This window comes from Lepidochelys olivacea, assembly GCF_965140295.1.
Source record: "Lepidochelys olivacea isolate rLepOli2 genome assembly, chromosome: 18".
NCBI classification, from domain to species: Eukaryota; Metazoa; Chordata; order Testudines; family Cheloniidae; genus Lepidochelys; species Lepidochelys olivacea.
In genome coordinates, this window is record NC_140428.1 from 27,861,967 (window position 1) to 27,889,343 (window position 27,377).

A 27,377-nucleotide genomic window follows, 5' to 3' on the forward strand; every position below is an offset into this window, starting at 1 on the left:
AGAGGGGTAAAGAGCTTCTTTTACCCAGCCAGCCATTTTTCATTCTTCTGAATGGTGTATGTGTTGCTTTAAAAAAGTATTTAATGTATCAAAACCAGAACTCACCAGATAATTATTTATTAGGTGATTAACTTTTGAAGCTGGATTTACTAAACCACTGGATTTCTCATGGACAATCTAGTCAATCATTCCTATTTTAAAGACCCTTAAATACTTATCTGCAATATTTACACAACAAAACAGGTGCAAAAAAACTATTATGGTCTATTCATAGAAATAATCCATGTTTTAAAACTTCCTTAGAGTGCATTTCCAGAGAGCTTAAAGCAACATCTATCTGGTAAATAATACACATTTGGAAAGGTCACTAGGTATGTATTTGTATGTTACATGTTTTAAAATGACAGTAAATCCACATTAAAAAGGAGTTATTCTAGCCTTTGTCACCTTATGTATCCTTATACCAGGTGATCATTGTTTTTTAAAACAAGGCAAAAACAAATAGTAAAAGTGCTTGAACTGTAGAAAGTTTCAGAAAGAAATGCATAGTGCACAGCTGTGGTGCAAATGAAAGCCTTGTTTTGGGGAAAGTGCTTGAGCATGTGCTTAAGTCCCATTGACCTTGCTGAATTTAGGAGAGAAAGCATAGGCCAGTGAGGGGATTGAATAAGTAGCAAAGCACATCTGCATTGAACTCTGAGTCCCTGGCTTTTGCTAGTTTATCCTTGAGCCTTAATGCTATTTCACAGTAATGTTCTGTGTGCTAATTAACCACTGAGGCTGGGAAATCAAATAAGCAATTGATAAAATCAATCATTGCCCAGCAGAAAAGGTTTTCCTAGTACAGTTTGGTCCATGGGGAGGTATTTGTGCCAACAGAGAAATGAACATACAAATGTCCTGTGAGGTTATTTAGGGCAGTGAAACACATAAGTTACTACATTTGTATTGAATGAACTATAAGATCTCTCATTGCAGTAATTGATTACTCCTTTGGGCACTTTTGGGGCCACTTCATTATTTTCAGGTTCCTTATTTATTCACTCACTGCCTCCCGCTTCTGGTTTTATAACCCTCTTCAAACCTCTGTCCACCAGCAATGTTAAAGGAATGCAGAAGAATCTCCACTCCACCTCTGCAAATGAGAAATGTTTAAAGGGAACTTTCTTAATGCTAGTGCAGCTAATCATCTTATAAAATCATTTCATTGTATAGTCTATTGCTGTATGTAACACATGGGTGATGAATAGATATAAGTGCAGGAATATGTAGGATAGCATTGTAGGGGTATAGGATTGATAAGTGTGTCATTGATAGAAGTAAGATAAGCCTATAGGCTTTAGGCCTGTACGGGTAGGTGGCTTGGCCATAGGTCTCTGGCCTGAAACAGGTTGGCATGACTAGCTGACCAGGAGATAACCCCTCGTCTAGTTTAATTGGTTAAATGCTGAGGTTCTGGAAACTGCAGAAATAGACTGGAAAACACACTGTAACGTGCTAGGTAATACTACAATGTGCCTGATAGTAACGTTTCAGGGGATTCTGTAATAACTTCGGGTTGCTCACCTCATTCTCCTAGATCTTAATGAGAATCTGGGCAACTGAGGAGGTAGCCTATGAGAAATGGGGTGCCCTAAAATTCACAGGGAGTGGAAGTGCAAATAAGGAGAAAGGGATTGACGCTGTCACTTGCATGAGCGCAGTGGCCGTAAAACAAATTCAGGATAAAAGATGCTGCCAAGTCGCGTCAGTGGAGACTGAGCTCACCCCTCACCTGTAGACGTCGTTCTCCGGTCTGGAGCTGTGTGAGAAGGAAACGGTCACTGTAGTGCCCACAGAGTACGTGCGCTGGGAGTGAAAAATAGACTTCTGCCTCCAGGGCTTCCCATCTCCCACCAGCACTAAATTCATTTGGAAATACAACAAATAAGTTAAATTTTAAACATATCTTGTGAAGGTCTGAGCTAAATCAGAGAAATCCTGAAATTCTGTCCTCACGCTGGCTTTTAGTGCAATGCAGAGACATGAGTTACACTCCTCATTCCTTCTAAGTGTGCTCCCAGAGTGGGCATAAAATCGCCCATTTCCCTCAGTGATATAGGGTGCCTTGTTTCTGTGTTGAGGTGGATTTTGGTAGCTATTATTACTTAACTGACTCATGTGTAGCTTTAATTTTACCTCTTCTCTGGGCTTTGAGGATGTCTTACTCCTCTCTGCATCCGATGAAGTGAGCTGTAGCTCACGAAAGCTTATACTCAAATAAATTTGTTAGTCTCTAAGGTGCCACAAGTCCTCCTTTTCTTTTTACTCCTCTCTGGTGCTCATTCCTTTTAAAACCTGCATTCTCTTTGGAGAGAGAAGGTTCCAAACTTAAAAGAAACAAAGGAAGATTGAATTGCCTATTTTAAATTTAGAAATGAAGTAATAGTTGGCTTAGATATTATTTATCTTTAGACAAAAACTAAGGAACTTTTGTGTCATTCCCATTTTAAACAGCCCTTCTCTCATGCCTGGTGCATTACCAAAACCTAATACTTTTCTGTAAACAAAATTGAAAAAGACAGACAAATATTTCGGAGCTAATTAGGGTGGGGTTTTGAAGCGAAGATTTCAACCACCTTTTCAATGCTCTGGTCCAAAGTTTGAGGTCCTAGGTCTCACATGTCTTAGAACTTATGTGGTCATTTGCACTTGTTCAAAGGGAGTGTAAAAATACTACAGATTCAGCCAGGCAGCCTTGAGCACCCACTTTGCACAGGTGTGAATGACTGACTGCAAGAGGTACAAGAGCGGGGAGAATGAAGCCCTGAATGTCAAAATCTGGAAGCTTAATGACGTGGCTAAACAGTGAGTGGCAAGACCATGTATATGAAGAGGGGTTAAATAGGGTGGCATTCCCAGGGCTCTATCTCAGAAGAGTAGGCTGAAACCGAGAAGAACATGTTAGGCTGACAGTCGAGGAAAACCTGCCCTAACCACTAGAGCTACTAGACTGCAAAATGGGACATTTTATAGGGTGGGTTTACTCTGAGACAGTGCCTCTGTAAAAAGGCACCTTCTAACTCATCGGATTTGCCTTCTGCATGAAAGCCTGGCCCCACTGGAGTCAACGGGAGTTTTTCCATTGAACTCAGTAAGACCAGAACTTTACCCCTATTCAGAATCAGAGCTACTTACTCTACTGACCAATATACACTTATACATGTGTTGGCTCCATGGCCAACGCATGTATGAGAGCAGGGAACCAGATTCCATTCAGGCTTGAATTGTCAGCAGAAGTGTTAGCTAGCGCCTTGCACAACAATGGGATTTCAGGCAGCATCCCTGCTAACCCCTACTGCAGACACAGCATACACCAGTACAAAAGCATGCTGCACAGGGCACCTACACCAGTCATTGAAATTCCAACATAGACAAGGCCTGAATTTTAACAGATGCACCAGATCTGGTCCTTCCTTACACCCGTGTCACCTCATTGGACATAGTGGGGATGGCATGAATGTAACAAAGGGTAGCAATGAAAGATGATGGTGCTGCAAGACAGAGAGAACCAGCCTGACTTTCAGATCCCAGGTTGCAGGTATGGCAGCTACAAGCACAATTTTTTTCCCTTGTAAACTGCACAAATATAATTTTAGAATCATGGTGAAATACTAAACATGGAACATATTGCTTTTGTGAGTTTTCAGAGTGGAACTGGCCTTTAATTTAGTCATGTTAAAGCACTGCTGAATATAATGCAAAGAACAATTTTGAGTGGACAAGTGATAGTCCTAATACTTCTGTTCCATGTTGAACTTCCTCAATTCTGTGAAAACAGCACTTGGTCTTCCACTTTTTTTTTTTTTTTTTTTTTTTTGTGAGCATGGGGGTGGGTCCACAAACACACTGAACATCAAATTCCAATCTCTGACAACGTGGGTTTGTGGTTCAATGCAAATACTTCACACAGCTCAAGCTGGGAGCCTGGCTAACGGAGATGCTATGTGGTGCTAATTTAAAGTAAAATTAATTTTTCACAGCAGCAGCTGCAAACATATTGATAGACTTAACTGCCATCTGCCAGAATTCCACTGAGTAGGATGGAGTGCCAAGAGTGGGTACCTTTCAGTTTAGAAACCACTTATGTCCAGGGACTTTGGTAGCTTGTGAGACAATTTCCCCACCCCTGCACTCCTCCCTCAAAAGGCAAATTAATAATGTTAATCAAACCAGTGTCATATTTGAAGGTTTTAAAAAAACATGAAACCAGAGTGGGTGGTGGGGAGGATAGTTTGGACCAACCATCTGAGCTACTGAAGGAGACAACGTGCTCATAGCTAATAAGGAATCCTACATTAGCGATGTAAGAGAAGTTTACACTGGGCACAGTTTACATTAATCTTTTATAGACTCTAAAGGAAGAAAGAGTAAACTGGCTAGGAACACCAGCCTCGAGAAAGATTGACGGGAGAATGATGCTATTCGCTCTAAGCTCCACACAATATATGGGAGGGACAGCCTGGAGCCAATTATGGCTCTGACTCCTGGGAGAATCTGTCTGTACAATGGCTGATGTTATGAAGTATCTACTATTAAATGTGTGCATCTTGGGATGGCTCTGTGTGGATGTGGAATCCAGCATTTGCAGACAGAGCCATACCATGTCTGTCCTGGACCAGTAACAAGGGTGGATCATCAGAGCTTTGGCCACCTATCCAGGTGGAAGTACCTTGGGACAATAGGTTGGCTGAAGCCTAGGAAACTAGTTCTACCAAGTTTCTCTGCAACATAAATTTGAGAGACTGCCTGAGACAGGAACGGGAAGTGGTGGGTATTAGAGGGGACAAGTTAGGCATGCTCTCATAGCAGGGTGGATCTGGTTCAACTGTGCGACCAGCCAGGTTCAGAGACAGTTAATGGACCTAGAGAAGGCTCTGTGATTCTAAATAGAAGCCATGAACTGCAGGAGAAGGCAAGTGGGCTCTGCACGGGGCTCTGCCTGAGCGCAAAGCGCTCCTCAGAATGGTGAGAAACCGGAGGCAGGGAAACATGTAGAGCAATGTTCATTGTCTTGTATAGCTTTGCATAGTTCCTGTGCTAAGTACAGAGCAATGGTATTTAGAATCCCATGCAAACTCTGCGACGACATGAGCAATCACAGAAGGGGATAAAGGGCCTCCAAGGTTCTGTCTGCACTGGTACCCATGCTCAGTTATTTGACCCTGTCCATTCTTGTGCATGTTCCATATAACTGCATTGAGTGTCCACATGTGCGTTGAAAGGGGGACCATGCTGTGTACATGTACATACCTGAACCCCATGCTGCTACTGCTGTTATGTGACGCTAACATAACTCTTTCAGGTGCAGTATCCCAGGGCTATGTGCATCATAAGTAATGAGCATGTGCCCAGCTTGCCCAACCAAATGTTTTTTGACTTGCAACAGCTACTACATGTGACTCGAGTAGTTGAAATGCCACCAGCTGAGCAAGAAGGGAGCTGACCCTTGGCAGAGCCTGTAGGAATAGCACTGAGCTGGCTGGAAATTACTCTTTTGTGATCTTACCAGTTATAAGTGTGTTCCTGGGAGACTTACTCTTCCGCCCCTCTCCTGGCAGTCTCCCGCAAGCCCTTGTTGTGTAAGCAATTCATGGAGGCTTTCTGCATTGCACCTTGAGCTCACTAGCTTGTGCCCAAGAGAAACTGCTGCTTTTTTGACACCAGCCGTGTCTAATGTGACGGAAGTTGCTGCAGACCCTAGGAGGTCAGGAACAGGGGCAACTGCTGCTAGTGCTCCGAAAGGATGCTCCACTCCTTGTCGGCTGCACCCGTCCTTTGTGCGAGATGCTCACTGGGTGCCGAAATGCCACTGCTCTCCGGAGAGTGACCCCAGTGCAAGAGAAAGCAGCATCAGGCTCACGGGAGTCAAATTCACACAGACAGAAACCAGAGAAAATGTTCATGTGAATCCTTGTGAATGGAACTCGCTACCTTTTACACAGCTCTGCTCTCTGCCTCCGCACATCCTCGGCATGTTGGGTGCATGAGCCTTTTCCTCGTGTACCTTCCTGCCAGCGGGAGCTGCGTTGCCGCGTCAGTTATTTATGGGGAAGGATGCCGTGTGGGCTCGACTTTCTGTTAAGTCCCTCACTTCCAAGGATTTTTCTTTCTCTCCTTAGTTGGGTTATAAAAACTTTCAGCTCAGTTTACTTTATGTGCTTTGGGTTCAGTATCAACCAACTACAGTATGTTCCTGTGGGCTCTCCACAACCTGTTTGGAGCTCACCAAAGCGTTCTGTGTTGTTGCAGGTGTCAGACAAAGCTCTAGCTCACTTCTTGCTTTACCCAAACACACTTGCCTATCCTTAATATTCAGGCATCTTTGTACAGGCCTCCTGCTTGCACAAGCTGGGATGGAGACCGAAGTTGGCTCGCCTCTGTCAATGCTTAAATGTACTTAAACTGACAGTGAGTTGTGAAGAAGCAGAAGAGAGAGAATCAGAGTCAGATGCTGATTGTAGTTACTCTCGAGGTCAGTGTGATAACTCTGGAGTTACACCGGTGCAGCCGAGACCAGAATCTGACCCAAAGAGAGCGATTTCAGTAACTCTGTTAGACACAGGTAGCAGCGTGCACACATCACATTGCGGAAATGTATAGGAACAACAATCTTATGCATCATTCCAGCAGGCTGCGGTTTCAGTGCATGGCCTGTCTTTGCCCCATCATCCTACAGAAAAAGAGTTTTAATAAGAAGTTTCTTCCTCTGCAATAATGAGCACAAAATGCCACATAATCAAGTATGTGCAGTGATACGTGAAACAGGACAAAGAATCATGTGACAAATCAGGTCATGCCATGACAGTGCAATGGCCTGACATGCTTCTTAGACCGGCACAGTGCGTATTTGTGATAGCTCACAAAGAGAAGGAGACACACGCAGGCAGAGCCCCGCATTCTTGGTGAGCTCCAGTGTTGGCTTCTGATGGCTTGCTCTGCAGGACCACAGTCTTCCTCTCCTTCCCTTAACCACTCCTTTCTCGTTTACCACTGATGGTGGGCTCCATCACACAGATCTGAAGGGGAGGGTGTAAGATTTCGGGGGTTTCTAACACATCCCCCCACCATCACTTACTGTTTGATTTGAAGGCACGGAACTGTAAGTGACTGAGACTCATTTTAAAATAGTCTCTAATCTCCATCCTGGATGCAGCTAAACAAAACCCCATAGAATATTTGTTCTCCTGGTCTCTCTTGATATTGCTTCAAGCATACTCCCTAGGGAGATAAAGGAAAAGTCTCAAAGTAAACCTTTTGGAGAGGAACCAGAACCACCAAGAATTGCTGCTGTCTTCACCAAGGCAGTACACATTCCTTTTCATTTCAGGCAGTATTTATAGTGCCTTCCTCCCTTCTCAATTATCACTATGAGAAGCAGTAAAAAGAAAGATAAACAGAAGGGAAGTGGCTCTGAACTCTGCAAATGAGAGCTGGGCCTGTCGCTTTATTTCCCTTCTGTATCATCCTTGATTAGACCCATGTGCAAACAATAAGGGATGTGTCTATATGGTACATGTGTTTGCATGAGCATACCATAATCCTGCCTTTCTAGGAACTTGCATTCCAGGGGAGCATTTGCTAGTCCAATTACTAAAGCATTTTGCCTCTAGGCGAAGCTGGTGGGCAACTCTCACAAGTGTGGTACTCTCAAAAATCAGAATGACGTGACAGGCTCAAAGTGATGTGTGTTCCCATTTAACTGGAAAAATCTCTGTCAATGCAAGTGCTGGTGTTTTGTTCTGAGGAGGCAGAAAAAACAAGATGCAACTTAGCTGGTCACTTTATTTGCCACAGAATAGCTTCAGCAATAATAGTATTTGATGTTGAGTCAAAAAACACAAGGAGATAAAGGGCTTAATTTGAATCAATATTAATTTTGTGCAATTTACTTTTAACTTTACTTCACAGAAAATACAATTAGCCTGCTTGGAATCTATTAAAAAAGTCATTTTTCAACTCAGAAAACTGTTAACTGAACTGTTAGATTGCTCCCGGGCCCAAAGGAGTGTGGTTTATTATTTCAGTTTTGATCAGCCACGTATCCATACTTTAAATGGGAAAAATGCTGTTGGGAGTAGACGGGTATAATGCCTTCTGTGCAGGGCCTTTATGCACAGCCCAGGCTAGGATCATTGCTCAGGAGGCCCCAATCCAGCAAAGCTCTTAAGCATGTGCTTAACTTTAGGCACATGAGGAATGTCATTCACTTGGCATGGGACATGATTAGTGTTAAATCACCTAAGTGCTTGGCTGCATCTAGGATAGAATTTTGCTTGGTTAGATTACTCCAATGCACAGCTAGTCATAATTTTTAAAACTAATTATTCCTTCCCCCAGAAGTGGCCTTTTTTAAATGACCTTTTGGCAAATTTTTTTTTGTGATTTTTTTTTCAAATAAATGTAAATTTTTTTTTTCAATTTTTGGTGTGTGTGTTTTTCCCCCTCCCCTTCCTCCTTCTTTCTTCCCTTCCTCCCCTGTTCCTTTCCAGGGCAGAAGAGGGGGGGGAAGGGAGAACCCCTCAAATTTGTTCAAAACTGAAATTTCAAAACCAAAAATCTGTTTATTTTGCAAAATTTTGAACAAAGGGAAAATTGTTCCTTGCTCCTGCAGGATGAAAAGGATTTGGAAAAATTTTGAAAATTTTCATTTTTTAGACTGGCTCTAAGCCCAGGGCTGGTGTAACCCCAGTCACTGAAAATTTGCCAGGAGGACTCTGCACTGATGCAAAGTGGCCCCAGCCCTCTGCTGAAAGGATCACACAGGACCAGCACCAACCAATACACGGGTGTCACTGCTCCAGGTGTGGGTGGAGCTCGCATGGCCGGGGAATGCCATGATTCAGTTCATTTCTCTGGCTCATAAGGGGTCTGCTGGAGCCCAAGGGCTTCTTCCATCGGGCAGAAGCTTAGAGCTGGGCTCTGTATTAACAACCATCCTTCCCCTAATGTTTTAGAATGAAATAGAATTTATTTCCATCCAGCTTGAAAATGCATTTGCAGTAAATTCTACCAGGGAGCAATAATTGCTTCTGTATTTCACCTCATTCCTTTCTCCAGTATTTTATCCTACAATAGTAATGGTGCCGGGGGGGGGGGGGGGGGGAAGGAGGTGGTATGTGTGGAAATAAGAAATTAGAAGCACTCTTAGCATTTGTGAGATGGAAAAGGAGAAAGAATCCAAGCCCCTTGTTTCCAATCTGAATAGACATCCTGGCAACAAGTAATTAAACAGCTGCAGGCTGAAAACTAATCTTGTATCAGTATGGAAGCCTTATCTTTTTATTCACCACAAATCACACAGGATCCTGCTAAATGATATAGCATTCACTATCAGTCTGGGGCTGTGCTGATATGGGGCTACCAATCATTGCACCTCAGCTGCAGGAACACTGGGGATAACAGCAGACTTTTTAATTATGGCCTCCAAACTCTATTTTCAGCCTTTCAAAGCTAAATGCAGTTCTCTTTATGCAGAACTTCATGGAAAATGTTCAGGGTGGATTTTGTCCAACTCTTGTTCCTAGTCTACAATCTGTCTAACCAGAGATAGAAAACTAATTAATGTTCTGGTGCTTTGGAACTTCTTGGTAGGTGGATTGGACACCCACTAGCACAAGGTGGATCGAATTCCTTCTGCCTGCATTACAAAATGGAAAGCAATTGATTTCAAAGGATATTTATCTTTTGTTATCAGCCTTGTCTTCTTCCCATTAAGGCTGGGGAGTAACGTAATAAGTTTGCTCTAATTTAGAGAGCGTGCTGCAGGGCTCATGAGATTCACCCGGCCGAGAGGCTCTGTGCTGGTGGATGGGGCTGGTAGTACTCAGTTAGGAGCTGTTGCTTGGTAGGAGGAGCTGACCTGACTGGTCTGCATTTTCTAATAAGTTTTGTAATAATTTTGTAATAATTGACTGTGTGCTCAGAGGAAAAAGGCGTGAGGGGCTTGGCATTGTTCTAAGTCAAATTAAGTAGGGACAATGGTGCTTGCTCGGATGTGTAACTAGATTGGACTTTCAACTGCGGGAGGAGGGATCTGAGCCAGGGAAAACGAGTTAGGATGACTTGATCTGAGGGTTTCATGGGGTGAGTCTGTCTATGCTCACTTAAAGGAATCAGTTGGCAATAACTGCTGGTGTCCTGAGCTATTCCTCAGAGGGTGAAATTCAGCTAGAGCACAGGACCAGCACAAACTAGGCCCCAGTGAAGTCCTCAAATAGGTAAGGAGTGCATCCAGGCCTCTTTCGGGCCTTCTGCACAGTGGTGAATTCTACTCTTAGTCTGAGCTCCCGTGTAGGCTGGTGAGTATCCTCCATGAGTCAGTCTGCAAATTCAAACTTCATTGCAAGAGTCAGACTGATTGCACTGGGAGTAAAGGGGTCTTGCCAAGGTTACACAGTCTGGAGTGGCTCACCGGGAGTGTCTATCTCAGGGCAGTCAAAGCAGGGCAGACACCCCAAAACTGGTAATATGTTCTATAGTTAGATTTCACCAACCCAATACTTTGGGAATTCACAGTTGGTACCACAATAGTCTTTAATGGAGTCACAGACAGTTCCCTTACACATTCCAATCTATCTTCCCATCCAGGCAAACTGGACTATGTGGTAAATGGTGATTTACACCAAAAATCACAAATATGTCAGGTTACACCCACTCCCAAGAGACCAGTCACTCACCCAAGTCAATATGCATCCTAGATCTCCTACCAAAGGAAAGGTAGATAGCCAATTCCATAATAAACCATCCACTGGTTTATTACCTGGGAAAAAGGAATGAGAGTTATTGAGAGATTAGATTAAAGCAGGTAAAATATATGTTCAGATGAGTCAGTCTAGTCTATAATTTCAAAAGGTAGCAAGAGATGTAGTAATCTGCTAGTTTCTCAAAAATCTCTCAGGGCTACTCAGCATAACTCTGGGGATCTCCACCTTCTGGCTCAGTTATTCTGCTCCGTTTGTCTCTGGACTGTTTGGATTCTAAGAATTTTTCCTTATGTCCAAACTTATAGCTTCTCCCAGGAAAAAAAAGCTGTCAGGGTCACTACATACATGGGCTCTTTCTTTGATGGCAGAGAAAGAGAGGGGAATGTATTTAGAGTTCTTTGACCTCTAATCCTCACACACAATAACCACTTGCCTTCAATGGTACAGAAATTAGCACTTTCCTGTTAAAATTCCTCATTCGCATTACACAAGGCTTCCTCTTCATTTGAGGAGTATTTAGTTAATGCATTCTGCATCCCCTTCATTTTCACGAAGTTTAAACACCAAATACATTCTTACACTTTTAACACTTTGATCTATACTAATACACAAGTGAATTGGCCTTTCTTCCAGCTATGAGTTTGTCAGTTCTCAGGGGACACCTAGCCTTTGGCCAGAGCTGGCATTTGACTTACCAGTGTCACAGCCAGGTTAAGAGTTAAGAACATTCCTAGATACATGTGTTGTTAGCAACATCCTTTGTGATTTCTGTTCAACTTATAAATTATGAACTCTGAGGACAAAACCCACACCTCCTCCTTGTTCTGTTCAGCACCAAACACACTGTTAATAAGAGCTAATGAGTAATGTCAGTTTCACTTCATCAGCAGAGAGCTGGAATGGATGATCCAATAGGCATTTTCCACCTCAAGAGTCTGATTCTATGATACAGGTCTTGAGCTTGTAGCATTTGAGTCAATGGGAGTTTTGGCATTGATTTATAAGGGGAGCAGGGATCAGGCCCTTAGTTTCCTCACAGATTTCTCCCTCAGGTTCTTGTGTTCTAGCAGAATGCAGTGATGTTTGCATCACAAACACTACAGGGGAATGGGTATTTCTTAGCAAACTGCTTTGATCAGACATAAGAAAAACCATACATATTGGTCTTTGCATTTGTTTTTGAGAAGATGGATTTTACAAAACCTAAATTTTGGGTCCAATTTGAATCGACAGCATCCCTTTAAAGTTGTCAGTTTAAATCAGGTTAAAGTTAGATTCCTCATAGATCAGTAGCATGAAGTCATTGTGCCTCATTCCAAAGTAAATGCCGATGGAGGATCTTCAAAATCCATTGAAAAGAGTTTTGGCAACATCCGAATTTCTAAGTAGAGCAAACCAACCGAGAGCATCAGATGTGGTAAGACAACAATGGACATATTTAGGATGTGCTTTAAGGAGGCCACCAACATGACTTCCACATCAAGTGATAATATGGACACCCCCTTTGAAGTGAAAGAGGGTGACCTAGAGAAACATTATGCAGAAAACAGAGAAATCAAGTTCATCAACATGACACTCAAAAGCCTGAACAGACCAGCACAAGACCAAAATAAATGGTGGAAACTGGTGTATGCCCAATGCTGCTGAGGATGTGGGAGGATAAAGAAAGAAAGTTATGCCTTATGTCTGCTCCTCAAGCCACTGTCTTTCAAATCCTTCACCAATCAAGAGAGTTTTCCTTACTACTGCACAGAAAATAATTGGCAAATGCTGCTGCTGTCTTAGGCTTTGTCTACACTGCCAATTGAACGACAAAACCTTTGTCGTGCACAGGTGCTTAAAAAAGCCCCCCTCTGAAAGACAAAAGTTTTGTGGTGGCAAGTGGCAGTGTAAACTGCTCATTGTCAGCAGGAGTGCTCTTCTGTTGACAACTGAACCCCGCTTGTACGGGGTGGAAGTATTTTGTCAGCAAAAGTGCCAACAAACAGCATTTACGCTGCCTGACTTTTAGCGATACATGCCACTAAAAGCTGTGTAATGTAGACAAGCCTTAGTTAAAGCAAGGCCAGTTTCTTGAACCATCATTTCTGCAGATTATTAAATATAGCATTTATCTTTCTGAAACTTGGTGCAGGCTTTGAACATTGATTTTTACCTTAGGGCTAACACGTTGCTTTTGGGAAATGGGTGTAGAATAAAGGAGGTTTATGTGTTTTGCTTCAGCCTTTTTTAATAAAACTCAAGCATAAAGGCGGACAGCTCATTCCTTACATGGTTTTTGATATCTTGTAACTTTTTGGGGTGGGAGGAGGAAGTCTGAGAATGTTCTGGCAGATGCAGCCAATTTGTGTCTGCAGGTTCTAAACCAGTTGGGACTGCCTTTTTTGACTTTATAAACCCGAAGGCCAGGATGCACAAACAGAGCCATAGAATGAGGACAATGGGCTAGATACTCAATCCTATCCAAGATTTAAGCTCCCTTTGTACTGGGTGCTATATAAACAGATCAGTTTGAATTGGTGTGAATTTTACTGCAAGAGCCATACCTATTTGGGATGCACTATAAACTCAACAGGATGGAAGGCAGGGTTTTCCACTGTCAATGAAGCAAAACTATGGAATCCTTTCTCCCTTAGGGACTAATTCTCAATGTTCTCCCATGCACTATGTGTTCTAACGGTTGGATCCTCAGCTGGTGTAAATATAGCATAGTTCAGGTTAATGGTGCTACTCTGATTTATACCAGCTGAGAGTCTGGCTGTCTATATACAAAGTGACCATAATCAGTGATATAAAAGAGGAGGATTGTGCCGTCAGTAACACTGACATCGGCCCCTCTGAAGTCAGTGGAGTTTCTCCAGTTCTGTAACACTATAACAGAGTAGAAGGAGTCTCAGACGGCAAAATAACTGGAACTCCAATGACTGAAATGGGAGTCTCACTTCCTTTCACCAAGTCTTAATTTGGGCCGCAATCTAGTGCCCATGTACGGCCTGATTCAAAGCCCATTGAAGTCAAAGGGAATATTTCCATAGGGACAAAACTGCCATAGGGGAGGATCATTTTGCCTCCGTCCATACCACTAACTTCTTCTCTGAAGTTCTAGCAGCAGAGTGTTTCTTTGAGTAACATAGTTGCTCAGGCAATAGAGTTTCCAACATTTTGGCAGCAGACTATCCAACTAATTATGTTCTGTGCCGAACTGTTAATTAGAAAATTTCATCAGAGATGACTGAGTGCATTATTTCTTTTTGAATACATAATATATTTTACTATAAACAGAAGTACAAATTTTAAGGTCAATTTCCCTCCCTCTTCCCCCTTTAAATAGTAATATATTAACTGCTGAGGAAGCAATGCCGTGGTACAGTAAGAGATAGCCAAATGCTTTAGTGTAGAAGAGTGGTTCTTGGGAATTGACTTTAAGATACTATTCTTCACTTTAAACTAAAGTACCGTAAAACACAGAGACACTGCCATGACCCTTTCAAAACTAAAAAGACCTTTCTGTAAACCAGCGCTGAACTTTCTCTTTTAAATAATCAGTCCTATTATGCCTCTTAAATGCATACACACATACCCACTCTCCTTTTTAATATGCATGAGTTTTAGAAAGCTTCATTTTTAAGATAGTGGTAGGAGGCTCTGGGGATAGGAACTCTTGCTGGGAAATGACTGCAAATTATGTTAGTGTAATATTTATTAATCTGTCACATTTCTTTGACACCCCCTATTGAATTCTTCATGTTTAATCCACCATGTTCTCTGAAAGGACTTTATTACCACCAAGCAGATATTACCTAACAGTCCAACTCTAATATTAGCAGAGAACTGGACAGTGATATGCTGCCTCCCTGCAAATATTTAACATGGATCAAATTATTTACCTGTGGTATTGTGCTGAGTCTTAATATTCCACGGTAAGTGCACAGGAAGAGAGTCTTTGCCTGGAGCGCAGCGTAGGAGCCTCCGCCGGAGGAATCGCCACAGAGATAAAGCACTGCAGCTGGAGATGTATCTGAAGTGTTTTCTTGTAAGCACAGCGGTAGTTTGTTCCTGTTCCAATCTCAGACTTTCATTCTGGGACGGGGGAAAAAAGTAGCTTTTTCTCTTCTAGATCATCTCTTTCCCTTCATCAAAATCTGCTCCCCGCACCGCAAGTTATATTCTAAAGTTCTTCCCGACGCAGTTCCCGAAGTAGTAGATGCTAAAGGAACAAGTGACGTTTGTGGCCTTATAACTACAGGACCCATTGAGGGACACAGAGGTACCAAGAGGAGAAGTGACTTGCCCAAGGTCCCACAGCAGGTCATTAGCAGGTAGAGTTGGAACCCAGGTCTCCAGTTCAGTCCCCTATCCACTGGACCATGCCGCTTGCAATCTCAGAGAATTTACACAAGCCAAAGATGGGAGTATACAGAGTATAGGCTAGACTCCCTATCCCTTGCATTGGTGAGTGTTTACACACATCTGGGCCTATACTTGCAAGTGCTCTGCAGTGTAAGACAGACTTGAATGTTCCAACTCTATATAAGAGGAGGATCAATATTAACCCTTCCTGTAGAGGACCAAAGTATCATCACCACCTAAAACAGATGGCATTTCAAGGAGAGAGAATCAGTAAGGGGAGTCAAATGGGGTCATAGAATCATAGAATCTCAGGGTTGGAAGGGACCTCAGGAGGTCATCTAGTCCAACCCCCTGCTCAAAAGCAGGACCCATACCCAATTAAATCATCCCAGCCAGGGCTTTGTCAAGCCTGACCTTAAAAACTTCTAAGGAAGGAGATTCCACCACCTCCCTAGGCAACGCATTCCAGTGTTTCACCACCCTCCTAGTGAAAGTTTTTCCTAATATCCAACCTAGACCTCCCCCACTGCAACTTGAGACCATTACTCCTTGTCCTGTCCTCTTCCACCACTGAGAATAGTCTAGAACCATCCTCTCTGGAACCACCTCTCAGGTAGTTGAAAGCAGCTATCAAATCCCCCCTCATTCTTCTCTTCCGCAGACTAAACAATCCCAGTTCCCTCAGCCTCTCCTCATAAGTCATGTATTCCAGACTCCTAATCATTTTTGTTGCCCTTCGCTGGACTCTCTCCAATTTATCCACATCCTTCTTGTAGTGTGGGGCCCAAAACTGGACACAGTACTCCAGATGAGGCCTCACCAATGTCGAATAGAGGGGGACGATCATGTCCCTCGATCTGCTTGCTATGCCCCTACTTATACATCCCAAAATGCCATTGGCCTTCTTGGCAACAAGGGCACACTGCTGGCTCATATCCAGCTTCTCGTCCACTGTCACCCCTAGGTCCTTTTCCGCAGAACTGGTGCCTAGCCATTCGGTCCCTAGTCTGTAGCTGTGCATTGGGTTCTTCCATCCTAAGTGCAGGACCCTGCACTTATCCTTATTGAACCTCATCAGATTTCTTTTGGCCCAATCCTCCAATTTGTCTAGGTCCCTCTGTATCCTATCCCTGCCCTCCAGCATATCTACCACTCCTCCCAGTTTAGTATCATCCACAGATTTGCTGAGAGTGCAATCCACACCATCCTCCAGATCATTTATGAAGATATTGAACAAAACCGGCCCCAGGACCAACCCCTGGGGCACTCCACTTGACACCAGCTGCCAACTAGACATGGAGCCATTGATCACTACCCGTTGAGCCCGACAATCTAGCCAACTTTCTACCCACCTTATAGTGCATTCATCCAGCCCATACTTCCTTAACTTGCTGACAAGAATACTGTGGGAGACCGTGTCAAAAGCTTTGCTAAAGTCAAGATACAATACATCCACTGCTTTCCCTTCATCCACAGAACCAGTAATCTCATCATAGAAGGTGATTAGATTAGTCAGGCATGACCTTCCCTTGGTGAATCCATGCTGACTGTTCCTGATCACTTTCCTCTCATGTAAGTGCTTCAGGATTGATTCTTTGAGGACCTGCTCCATGATTTTTCCGGGGACTGAAGTGAGGCTTACTGGCCTGTAGTTCCCAGGATCCTCCTTCTTCCCTTTTTTAAAGATTGGCCCTACATTAGGGTCCTGTGGTGTATTGGGGATAAAGGGTTGTGAGTGCTAGGAAGTGGAAGACTGGATCAAGGAAAGAGAGGAAGATTATGTTGGGTATATAGGAAGGGAAGAGGACACCTGTAAAGGCAGTTCTGCAGACATAAATTCAGGGATCCTCTCTCCCACGGATATCAGGGGCAAGAGGTGGTCAGAGTTTAGCTGGGTAGCTAGTGGTCCCTTTGCGCTTATCCCCCAGCACACTGACCATCAAATGGACCCATCATTGTCACAAATCAGCTCCTGGATCAACAAATACAAAACAGAGATGGGGAGAGTCAATAAGGATTTTTTGGGACAAAGCAATTGGCTATAAAGAGCCATTTGGAAATTTAGCTTATTTGAAATTCATTGTTCACTGGGAGCAAATTGCATATTTAAGGCAGAAAGGTCTTTTAAGTAAAGTGCAAAAGAATGTACTTTATTTTCCTGGAAAAGGGCAAGTGATTCACATTGCTTCCAGTGCAGCAAACCCATGTAAAAGATGCTTGACAGGCTCTGACTTAGGTTCCAATGGTCATTCCATTTGCAAAGTGTAGCTTGGTATAAGTGCTAGACTGGCTGTTACGCTAATTTCACCTCCCGACGCAGCGTAGAACAGAGTGTACAATACCTGCTTGACGATTAAAAAAGGGAACGGGGAGACCATACAATCTTGTTCAATTGCTGAATACAATCTCCATGAAGCCGGAGGGATCAAGTAAGATGCCTGCCTTTATCTCCCACACTTCTCCTCAGCCTAATCATTAATCAGGCTTTGAAGAATTTACGTGTATTCCAGTCACACCATTTTCACTTCAAATAGAGCAAGGGCTGTGAATTAAAGAGGCATAACAGCTTAGAATGCATCTGCAATAAAACCTTATCAAAGGGAAACGTGGAAGCAAAATATTTTAAATGTTTCTCTAAGCTTCCCAAGAGCTCTGACTGGTATTTGTCTTTGGACAACCATGTCTGCACTTCAAACCCTTGAGACTAGAGAAAAATCAGGAATGCGTTGGGAGGCTCAGGTTGCACAGCTGTCCCCCAAGTCAGTCTGGCGTAGCTTTCTTCCCATCTGCTCCTTCAGCAACCACATCGGTCTGTATAACTAGTGCGGAGGGGGTTCTGCCACCTAACGTTCTCTCTTGTGATTTTGCAGAATAGCCTTTCAGACCTTTTCTTGTTTCAGACACTGCTTTGTGACTGAACAAGTTGGTGCTCACAGAGCATACACTGTACTTGGGAGGTTTCTTTAAAAAGAAAGTTAAGTCAATTTAGTGCTGGCGACACTGTAGTGAGAGACTGAAGTCATCCATTTAGCACCCCCAAAATCAGTATAAGCACTCCCAACTCCCTTGTCCACTGTGCCTCACCCCTGTCTTGGAGGTCTCCCTTCCAAAAAGGAGAAGGAAAGTTACTTTCCCTACTCGTTCAGTCCACTGCTGGAAGATGCTGAGCACTCTGGCCAAATCCAGCAAAGCTCCCAACCATAAGCTCAAATTTAAGCACATGAAGTACTCCCCTTGAGGTCAGTGAGTGCTCAGCGCTTGATTCCTATCAGCCTATGGGGACTCAGTTAAAAGGCCCGGTGTGGAGAAGACAAAATGAGTAATTACTTGGTCCACTCCTACATCACATGTGAGTTGATGAACTGTAGAATGATGGGACCAAGTTAGTCCCAATTATGTTTTTTGTTTCACTATATTGTGTAAATATTTAATCCAAAATCCACTGCTATCAATGGCCATTTTCCCATCTGCTTGGCAGGACTTTGGACCTTTCTCAAAACAGAGAAGCAGCCCATAAGTGCTGGATTTCAGTAATTTACCATCTAGTATTTCTGTACCAACCATCCATTTATTTATGGTGCATAAAATCTGAGACAGGTTCTGGGATGGATGTGAAGTAGAAAAATATTTGTGATAATCTCTCACTAAGCTACATGAGTCATTATCACTCTGGATACCGTATGTACACTTTGATCTACTTAAAAGAGTTCAGCTGTTGTCCTTGAAGCTGCAATTAAAGCTGAGGAAAAAAGTACACTAGGCATGATATATAACAAACAGAATTCTTTATCTTTTAACCAATGGTTTTCCAGAAACATAACCAATATAATTAAGGACATAAATCAGTTGGCTGAGCTAAATAAAATTGGAGGTGTGCAAGGTTACACTGTCTTTCTCCTCTTGCTTGTAGTACTACTTGATTAGATCTGTACTTCCAGTTGCTCTATTTATTTGCTTTCCTAACTAAAAATCAGTTAATTGCTTCCTCTCCTTAACCCCACTGACCCTAAGTCCCTTGTGCTGTGATGCTTTCAGGCCTCATAAGCGGAGCAAGGTAGGGCCAGCCCAGTAAATGGGATGGGGCACCCCAGAGGATCTTGTAATGCACTCCAACAAGTGGTACTGGTGACACAGTAGACATCACTCTTCTCCCTGAGTCAGCTCCAAGGCTGGTGTTTGGGCCACTTTATTTCTGGAGGTACGGTACCAACTCTTAGGTGAGAAGCAAAGTTACAATGTTGTCTGATTGCTCTGTTAACTCCAGTGTCTTGGCCAATCCAAGATAATGCTCATCTCCTTCAAAGCTGTATTCACCTTCCAGTTTCAATTGGCTACAGCCTTCTTCTTCTTCAGGACCTGTACTAAGCTGTTGTGCCCATGCCACTGTGTGCTGTCCTACAATTGCTGTGTTTCACTGGGTTATTTCTGCATTTCAGTTTAGCTCACTCTTATGGCAGTGAGTTTGTGTCTATCTGGGATTTGGCATCATTCCACTATATCCTTGTAAGGTTATTACAACACGACCCTGATACAAAAATGGCTGGCCAAGTGTGTGCGCGCCCTGAGTTTCAATACAGTTTGGTGAATTCTGTTTATCTACTACTCAGGATGTGCTGATTAATTAAATGCCTGTGTCTTCTGCTCCATGCACCCTAACTGCATCACAACTGGCTGGGTTATTGCTTATGAGAAATCACTGAACTAACAGACATGTGCTCAGAGTGAATTCCTGTCCACGCACGATGGCAATAGCGACTATTCCTGTTCCAGAGCCAGCTGGGTGGTCTGATGCTTTGGACAGCTGTTTGGTATCATGGGTCAGATTGTGCTCTCGTTTATATCCATGCACCCCCAGGCAGATTATGCTTCCTGTTTAGGGTTTGAAAACCTATTTCTATCACATCACTCTCCATGCTGCAAGCACGGGAGGATTAAGGCAGGGTTCTTGGATCTTCAAGGCAGGAACTTTGGGAACTGGATCCCCACAGGCAGCAGGAGGCTTGTCACAACCAGGAATGTCTTTAAAGCAAGCACCATTGAAATTGCAGCGTGTCAATGAAAGCAGAATTACCCCGGCAGTCAGAAAGAGTATGGATGGAAAGCAGGATGCTATAATATTTGCATGTCATCCTCGCTTGTATATATACACCACATTCTCCTCTTCCAGAGCAAAATTTTCCCAGCCGTGACATCCATCTTGGAACTTCCCCTTGCTATGGGTGATGAGAGACCGAGATGTGCCGAAGTGCATGGACTTTGGGAAGAGTCCAAGGCAGAAACTCACTGGCCTCCCACTTATTAGTAAGCTTCTGTCCAGATTGGTGAGCCTGCAACACCTTACCATTTTTTCAATCATTTCCCCCGATGTAAGGCCCAATCCTTCAGCCCTTTTCTCCATGAATAAACCCTTGTTGTGCAAGTAGGCCCAGTGAGTAAAAACTGTGGGTCTGCACCCTTTGGTAGGGTTCATAGGTAGTAGGGTTGGGGCAGATTGTAGAGGCACATCATACTGGAAATAGAAAAGCAAATTTCCTCTCTTGGACTGCTATGGTTTAATATTTAGAGAATTAGTTTGTTGGATCACCTCAAAGCACAGCTGCACCAATGCCAAGGAAAAGACTGAGGGAGGAACTGCCGTCCACCAACACTCCTCCTGCGAGACACAGCTCGGCACACAGAAGGCTTGAAAAGGGAAGACGCTGAACAGGTGGCACGCCTTGTACACTCATTTTTTAAAAAAAACAAACAAACCCCTCCCTAGCCAGAGCGACAAGGCAGAAAACCCAAAGGATTTCAGTCAAACATATCCCCAGGTTCTGAGTCCCCATGCGTCGCTGGATTCCAAATGCAAATAAGATGCTGCAAATGAAAAGCCAGCTGCTGAATTACTGGGCCAAAAATGTATCCTTATCAGTTTTGCAGACCAATAGCAGAGGGCGCCTGCCAGCTCCAGAACGGAATGTGCAGTCAGCATAGCAGGGAGATGTCAGTTCTATTGAATCAGTGTTACTGATTTGAATATAATTTGATGTGGAAGGTTAATTAAGGATTTAAACCCCATTTCAGTTACAAGCTGCTTGCGACTTTTTGTTTGCAGAAAGCAGAAAAGAGATCTAACTCTTTCCAAATCGATTTGTTAGCTCTACTTAGCTCAGCTGTGCTGAGTGTTTCCAAGGGCACTAAACAGAGCTGAGAAAGTGGAGCCTCGAGGATGTAGGAGAAAGTTCTCTCATCTTCTCTCCTTCCCCTCCCCACCCCCATCCTACACTGCAGGCTTGCCCTGCTATTGTACCCCAGGCCTAGGCTCTCACATAAATGCTTCCACCGGAACTCAGTCCTGATCCATGGCATCCCCTGCTATATCAATCCAGAGAGCAGAGATGGACAGTTAGATGAAAACAAACCTAGTTTCTACTTTGAGATCATCCAGGGTTTGAACCAAGACTCATAGAAGTTAACTAGTAGTGTTGGTCCTGCCCCCCTCCAGAACATAATTTTACAAGAGGACAATGAGGAGAGCCAGCTGCTCTGAAGTCCTTTTTCAGCACACTAAGGAGTTTTTCTAATTAGGTATAATGAATGACTGTTTTAAAATTATGCATTGTTTTACCAGGAGCAAAACTTCTGCTGTCCCAATGAAGTGGCAATAAATCTCCAAAACTCTTTCATTCTCACTATTGACTTTAGGTTAAGGAAGAAGGGAAGTATGGATACCATTCTATAAATCACCAGCAATCTCTCTACCAAGGACCTAATTACTTTGACAATCCCCATCCTTTACACACCATTTATTACTGGAAACTTTGACAGGGGAGAGTAGTGATAGTCTCTCTCTCAGCCTGTATGGAAGCTCTATCAATCTACCTGCAAAGTGAATCAGAAAATGTCACACTTCCAGAGTGGGAGGGGATAAGGAGAAGCTCAGTAAGGTGGACGGGGGTTTATTGTGCACAATTCTTACCTAAAAGGTTAGATTCTGTGCTAGCTGATTGGTAGCTTTGCTGTGTTTCCAATGCAAATATTAGGTCAACTCAGTTCATACAAAAAACTCCATGAGAATCTTAAAAACTGAGCACAACAGTAGGTTGGTAAAAAATGAGTAACAGGGGAGGGATCACTTGATGATTACCTGTTTTGTTCATTCCCTCTGAAGCACCTGGCATTGGCCACTGTCGGAAGACAGGATACTGGGCTAGATGGACCTGGTATGGCCGTTCTTATTTAGCCTCCCCTTTTACATGGCCATACTTACATCTGCTAGGGGTGGGAGGAAAATAAAGGAAATTTCTGGAGAGGAATTTTGAATCCAGTCCCGTTTGCCACTGTAAGCGTAAGACAGAATCAGCCATGTTCCCACACCCCCAGGCTGCAGGCATTTGTTCTGAGGTCCAAAAGGAGATGGAGGCAGATCAAATTTGTGGGTGAAAATAAAACCTGGGATGATGTCATAGTAGGGGGGTCTACTACAGACCACTAAATCAGGAGGAGGAGGAAAAGGTGGAGGAGTCATTTCTAGAACAAACAGAAATATCTAAAACCCAAGACCTGATTGTAATGGGGGATGTTAACAACCCAGACATCTGTTGGAAAATACTACAACAAAACACCAAATGCCCAAGAAGTTCTTGAAATGTGTTGGGGACAGCTTCCTGTTTCAGGAAGTGGAGGAAGCAACCAAGGGGACAGCCATTTCAGAGTTGATTCTGACTAATCGGGAGGAAATGGTGAATCTGAAGGCAGAAGGCAATTTGGATTAAAGTAATCAGGAAATGGTAGATTCTAAGGAAAGGAAGGAGTGAGGGCAGCAGAATAAGGACAATGGACTTCAAAAAAAAGCAGACTTTAACAAACTCAGAGAATTGGTTGATAGGATCCCATGGGAAGAAAATCTAAGGGAGGAAGGAGTTCAGGAGAGCTGGCAGTTTCTCAGAGACATAATATTAGAGGCACAACAGCAAACAATCCCAATGCAAAGGAAAGATGGGAAGAATAGGAAGAGGCCAATATGGCTTCACAAGGAGCTCTTTAATGACCTGAAAATCAAAAAGAAATCCTAGACAAATAGGAAACATGGACAAATTGCTAAGGCCATGTTTACATTGCAAACTTGGATCGACACAAGCTACATTGGTAAAAGCTGCCTCAGTTAATATATCACACATGTGCATGCATACTTCGCTCCTGGCCTCGGCACTGCACATACTCATCAGGAGTGCTTTTGTCAATGCACAATGTGGTGCATGACGGGTAGGTATCCCCATGAGCAAATTGCCATCATTCATTGCACTGTTTGCGAAATTTTGGCAATGCATGGCGCAACAGAAATTAGTTGTGCAGGGGTGACGTGGGCAAGTTCCCATCCTTCAGCTTTCTCCATCCCATAATGTCATCCATATTTCCTAGTTTGAGACTTTTTAAAAAATCCCACAAAACTGAGTGGCACTTCTCACTGTCTGCCATCAATGGCAGAAGCCTGGAGCCTACACAGCTCTGCACTATTGTCATGAGGATGAGTACAAAAGAATAGCACAAGCATGCAGAGACAGAAGTCAGAAAGGCTAAGGCACAAAATGAATTACATCTAGCAAGGAGTAATCATCTTAATCTGCAGCAAGGGAGATTTAAATTAGATAATAGGAAAAACTTCCTAACTATAAGGCTATGTTAACATGGTGTGTGGCCCTCCCTCACTGTCAACTTCCAAGGGAGGCCACACCTCTTGTCTTACACCCCTGGAATAACAGTCTTAGACAAGCGGGGAGTTAGCAGTCTCAGGGCTCAATCCCACCCAACACAGTCCAGGGGGCTCACACAGTGGGGAGCACCCAACACAGTCTAGGATCCTAGCTCAGCAGATGGTAGACTCCCACAGGCCTCCTGGCTGAAGTTGGGGTGGCTGCCAGCCCAGGGATGAGGTGCCAGGGGTAGGAGGACACAGGCCCACCCAACTCCACTGCATTCCAGCCCAGGGCCCTAACAGCAGAAGAGTGATCTGCCACTGGGGTAGCAGGGTCCCATCACAACACACTGAACCAGACTCAGGCAGCAACCCAGCCAGACCAATCTGCTGTCCCTGGATCTCTGGATTGTCCTGTCTCCCCTAGCTACCCTGCAAGCGGTAATCCCAGCCACTCCTCAGCATCGGGCGTGTTTGGTAGCTCAGGCACTTCAGACAAGTCCTCACCAGGGTGGAAGCATCTGCCGCCCTCAGTGGCTCCCCTCCCCCCCCCCCCAACTGAGTTACAGGACCCGCCTTTTATACTTCCTGTCCCAGCCCTCTGCGTGGCTTTCCTGGTTCCGCCCACCAGGGGGTGTCTGGTCCTCCGTCGCTGTCAATCTCCAAAGGAAGCCACGCCTCTCTGCTGCAGGGTAGTTAAGCACTGGAATAGACTTCCAAGGGAGCTTGTGAAATCCCCATCATTAGAGGGTTTTAAGAGCAGGTTGGATAAACACCTGTCAGGGCTGGTCTAGGTGTACTTGGGCCTGCCTCAGTGCAGGAGAACGGACTAGATTACTTCTCAAGGTCCCTTCCAGCCTCACAGATCTGTGATTCCATGACTGGGTAACAGTAAGGACAAAAAGCTCACCTAGTTCTTCTGCTCATGTAGAGAGGCCCATGGTGCCCATGTGACAGACCACCTCCTGCAACTCTGTAGATAGTGTGATGTATAGGGCTGATGGCTACTGGGCAGTGCAGGTGAATCCCAAGAGAGAGGAGAGAGGGCTGGAGATGGTGAGGGCAGCAGAGGAAAAATATTGAGACGTATTTAACTGAGCTGAACTATCTCCACAGAAGTCTTTGTTACACATATGAAAGGATTTTCAATACATACCAGTATCTACACCCAATTGGTGGGGATGGACAGAGATCTCCAGTTGTCTTCAGGAGCACCATACATTTACCTGTCTGCAGGGCCTGTTGGAATGGCTTTTTTGCTCCAATTTCTCTCATTTCAGAGGGCTTCTGTCATCTAGTCATGCTTCTATCTGAAAGATTAAAAACAAGGGTGGGTGAATTAACTTCTCCCTTATCAGAGGAGACCCAGCTCCCAAAACAAATTGAAAATAACAATAACCGCATGAGTCTGAATCCCTTACATCCATAATTAGGTATGATTTTAGCATTAGAGTATGGCACGTGTAGGTTTAAGAACACGAATATGGTAGGACAACAGCTTATGCATTATTGATAGAAAATGTGAAATCATTTCACCAGCCCAAAGGGTCTCTTATCAGAACTAGCAGAACATGGAATTTTAAAATGAAAATAAATGTCTCTCTGCCTTTGTTTCACTTTCACACTTCATAGTTCAGTGCTTTCTCTTTAAAATTAAGATTTAACAGCAGCTTCAATTTAGAACTTGCCTTATCAGGTAGTTGTGTCTTCTAAGCTCTTTCCAAAAGATAAACAACTGTTTGACAGTACAGGCTTCAAAAGGTTGGGAGGAAAGGGAGAAATAAGTCTTCTGAATTTGGGCTCACCCCTTGTGTTGATGCTACATGATACCATGCTCAGTGGTTGCAGAGTTTGGATGAACCATTAAACCAAGGTTTCACATGTCTGTCTTGGGCGCCTCTGTGGAAAGATGAAGATTAAAGATCTACAGTGAGAGAGAACCCTGGGGTCCTGACAAACATACTTAATTAAGCATGGGTTGAGTGCCCAACGTTGTGGGTCAGTTACTGGTGCCCTGCATGTCTCTGCTTGGTAACTGTACTAGCGAGTCCACAATGTTTTGTTAAGCATGTTGTGATGTCTAGGGCAGAGTTGGCAAAGTGAAATCAAATTTGGTTAAATTCAGATTTAAGTCAGCTTTGATTTAACATGTGGACACATCATTTAGGCAGGCAGCTCCAGCCCTACTGGAAGAATGCAGGTACTACTGGTTTCTAAAAAGAGCACCAAGAATGTAGTGCCTCTAATTGCAGCTCAGGAGTTTCTGTCCCAGGAAGAACATTTGAAATAATGTATCAGGAATGAAATAGCGCATCTCTTAGGTGGAAATCACTTTTAGTCAAAGACAAAGGTCAAAATAAAAGCAATTTCATCTTAGAAACCCAGCTCCAGAATCGGAGAGTGACTATAGAATGGAAGAACAAAGGGAGAGGGGTTCCTGACTGAGGTGTATGTCAATAGCAGATCTGCGTGCAAACTCCACACATCAAGACGGAAAGACATTCCATACACTGTAATGAGATCTCTTCATGGTGTATTAGATTCACAGTTTAGAAATTTCTTTATGACAGTGCCAACATCAACTAGATTACCTCAGGAACTAGAGATGATGCACAGAGCCAGCCCGGTGGTCCTTAATTAACACACACCATAATCCAGCTGCCAAAATGATGTTTAAGATCTTAAAATCTCCCACCATCGTACTCCCACTCCTTCGCAGCTAGAGAAGTTATATGGGCTTATTGGTGTCTGCTGATGTTCGTGAGACAGTGTGAGTAATGGTTCCACAATGTAACCCATAGAAAATGGATGAAAGTCATAACAGGGGCACATTATAATTAAAGCCACCCTCAACCAAAATAAACCAAATTACAATACATTGTAATGCCATTACAATAATGTCTTGTGAAAGAGAAGCTAGGCCTTAGAGGAAGGAATACATTGCATTCATTATTGTCCTCCACCCTAGCAAATTGATGGATGACAAATACGTGCTGGACAATTCATTTCCAATTATCCTCCTGAATTAAATGGAAATAACCAACCTCACAGAAGGAAAAGAAGGAGAAAGGACTGAAGGCATGTTCATTACTTACCAAAATATAATTTGATAACAAACTGCATTGAATCAAGGAAAAACTGGTAGAGAAAACAAACAAAACACCACAAAACACTACACAGTCTCTCTTGATCACTGAAGGTTGGACTCTGCAAGGTGTAGGTGTCAAGGTAAAGGGGCTACAGCCTGTGAAGAGTTAGCAGGTCACATGGCTGCTCAGGCCAGAGAATAAAAAGGGCAAGCTGGATCTCTGGGACTAGGTGTGTCTTTTCCTCTCCTGGCTGGCTGGAGTGGGGGAAGGTTTTTAGGGAGGATTTCTCAGTTGATTTTCTTTTGTTTTGTGGACGATAAAAACAAATTCTGAGGAAAGGGCCTTAAAAGGACTGATGCCAAGAGCTTTCTTCCCCTCCCCTAGCTGATGAAACTGCCTATCAGCTCCCAGTGTGGACCCCCTGGTCCTGGTCCAGCACTGCCTTTAAGCCTGTTCTGAGTTTTACAATGCAAGGGGAGGGAGGGAGGAAGGATTTCAGTGAGCAGGGCAGTGGTG

The 27,377-nt window shown here is 43.6% G+C and overlaps 1 long non-coding RNA gene across 1 annotated transcript; it reads right to left on the minus strand.

Moving 5' to 3' along the window:
- Window positions 1–520: 520 nt before the first annotated feature.
- LOC311532872 lies at window positions 521–25,657 on the minus strand. Its single transcript, XR_014714463.1, has 8 exons — window positions 25,578–25,657; window positions 24,929–25,082; window positions 16,906–17,067; window positions 14,633–14,825; window positions 10,719–10,801; window positions 5,549–7,260; window positions 1,775–1,901; window positions 521–1,135 (listed from the first exon to the last, which is right to left on the minus strand). It is a non-coding gene; the product is annotated as an uncharacterized lncRNA (long non-coding RNA).
- Between the last annotated feature and the right edge of the window lie 1,720 nt (window positions 25,658–27,377).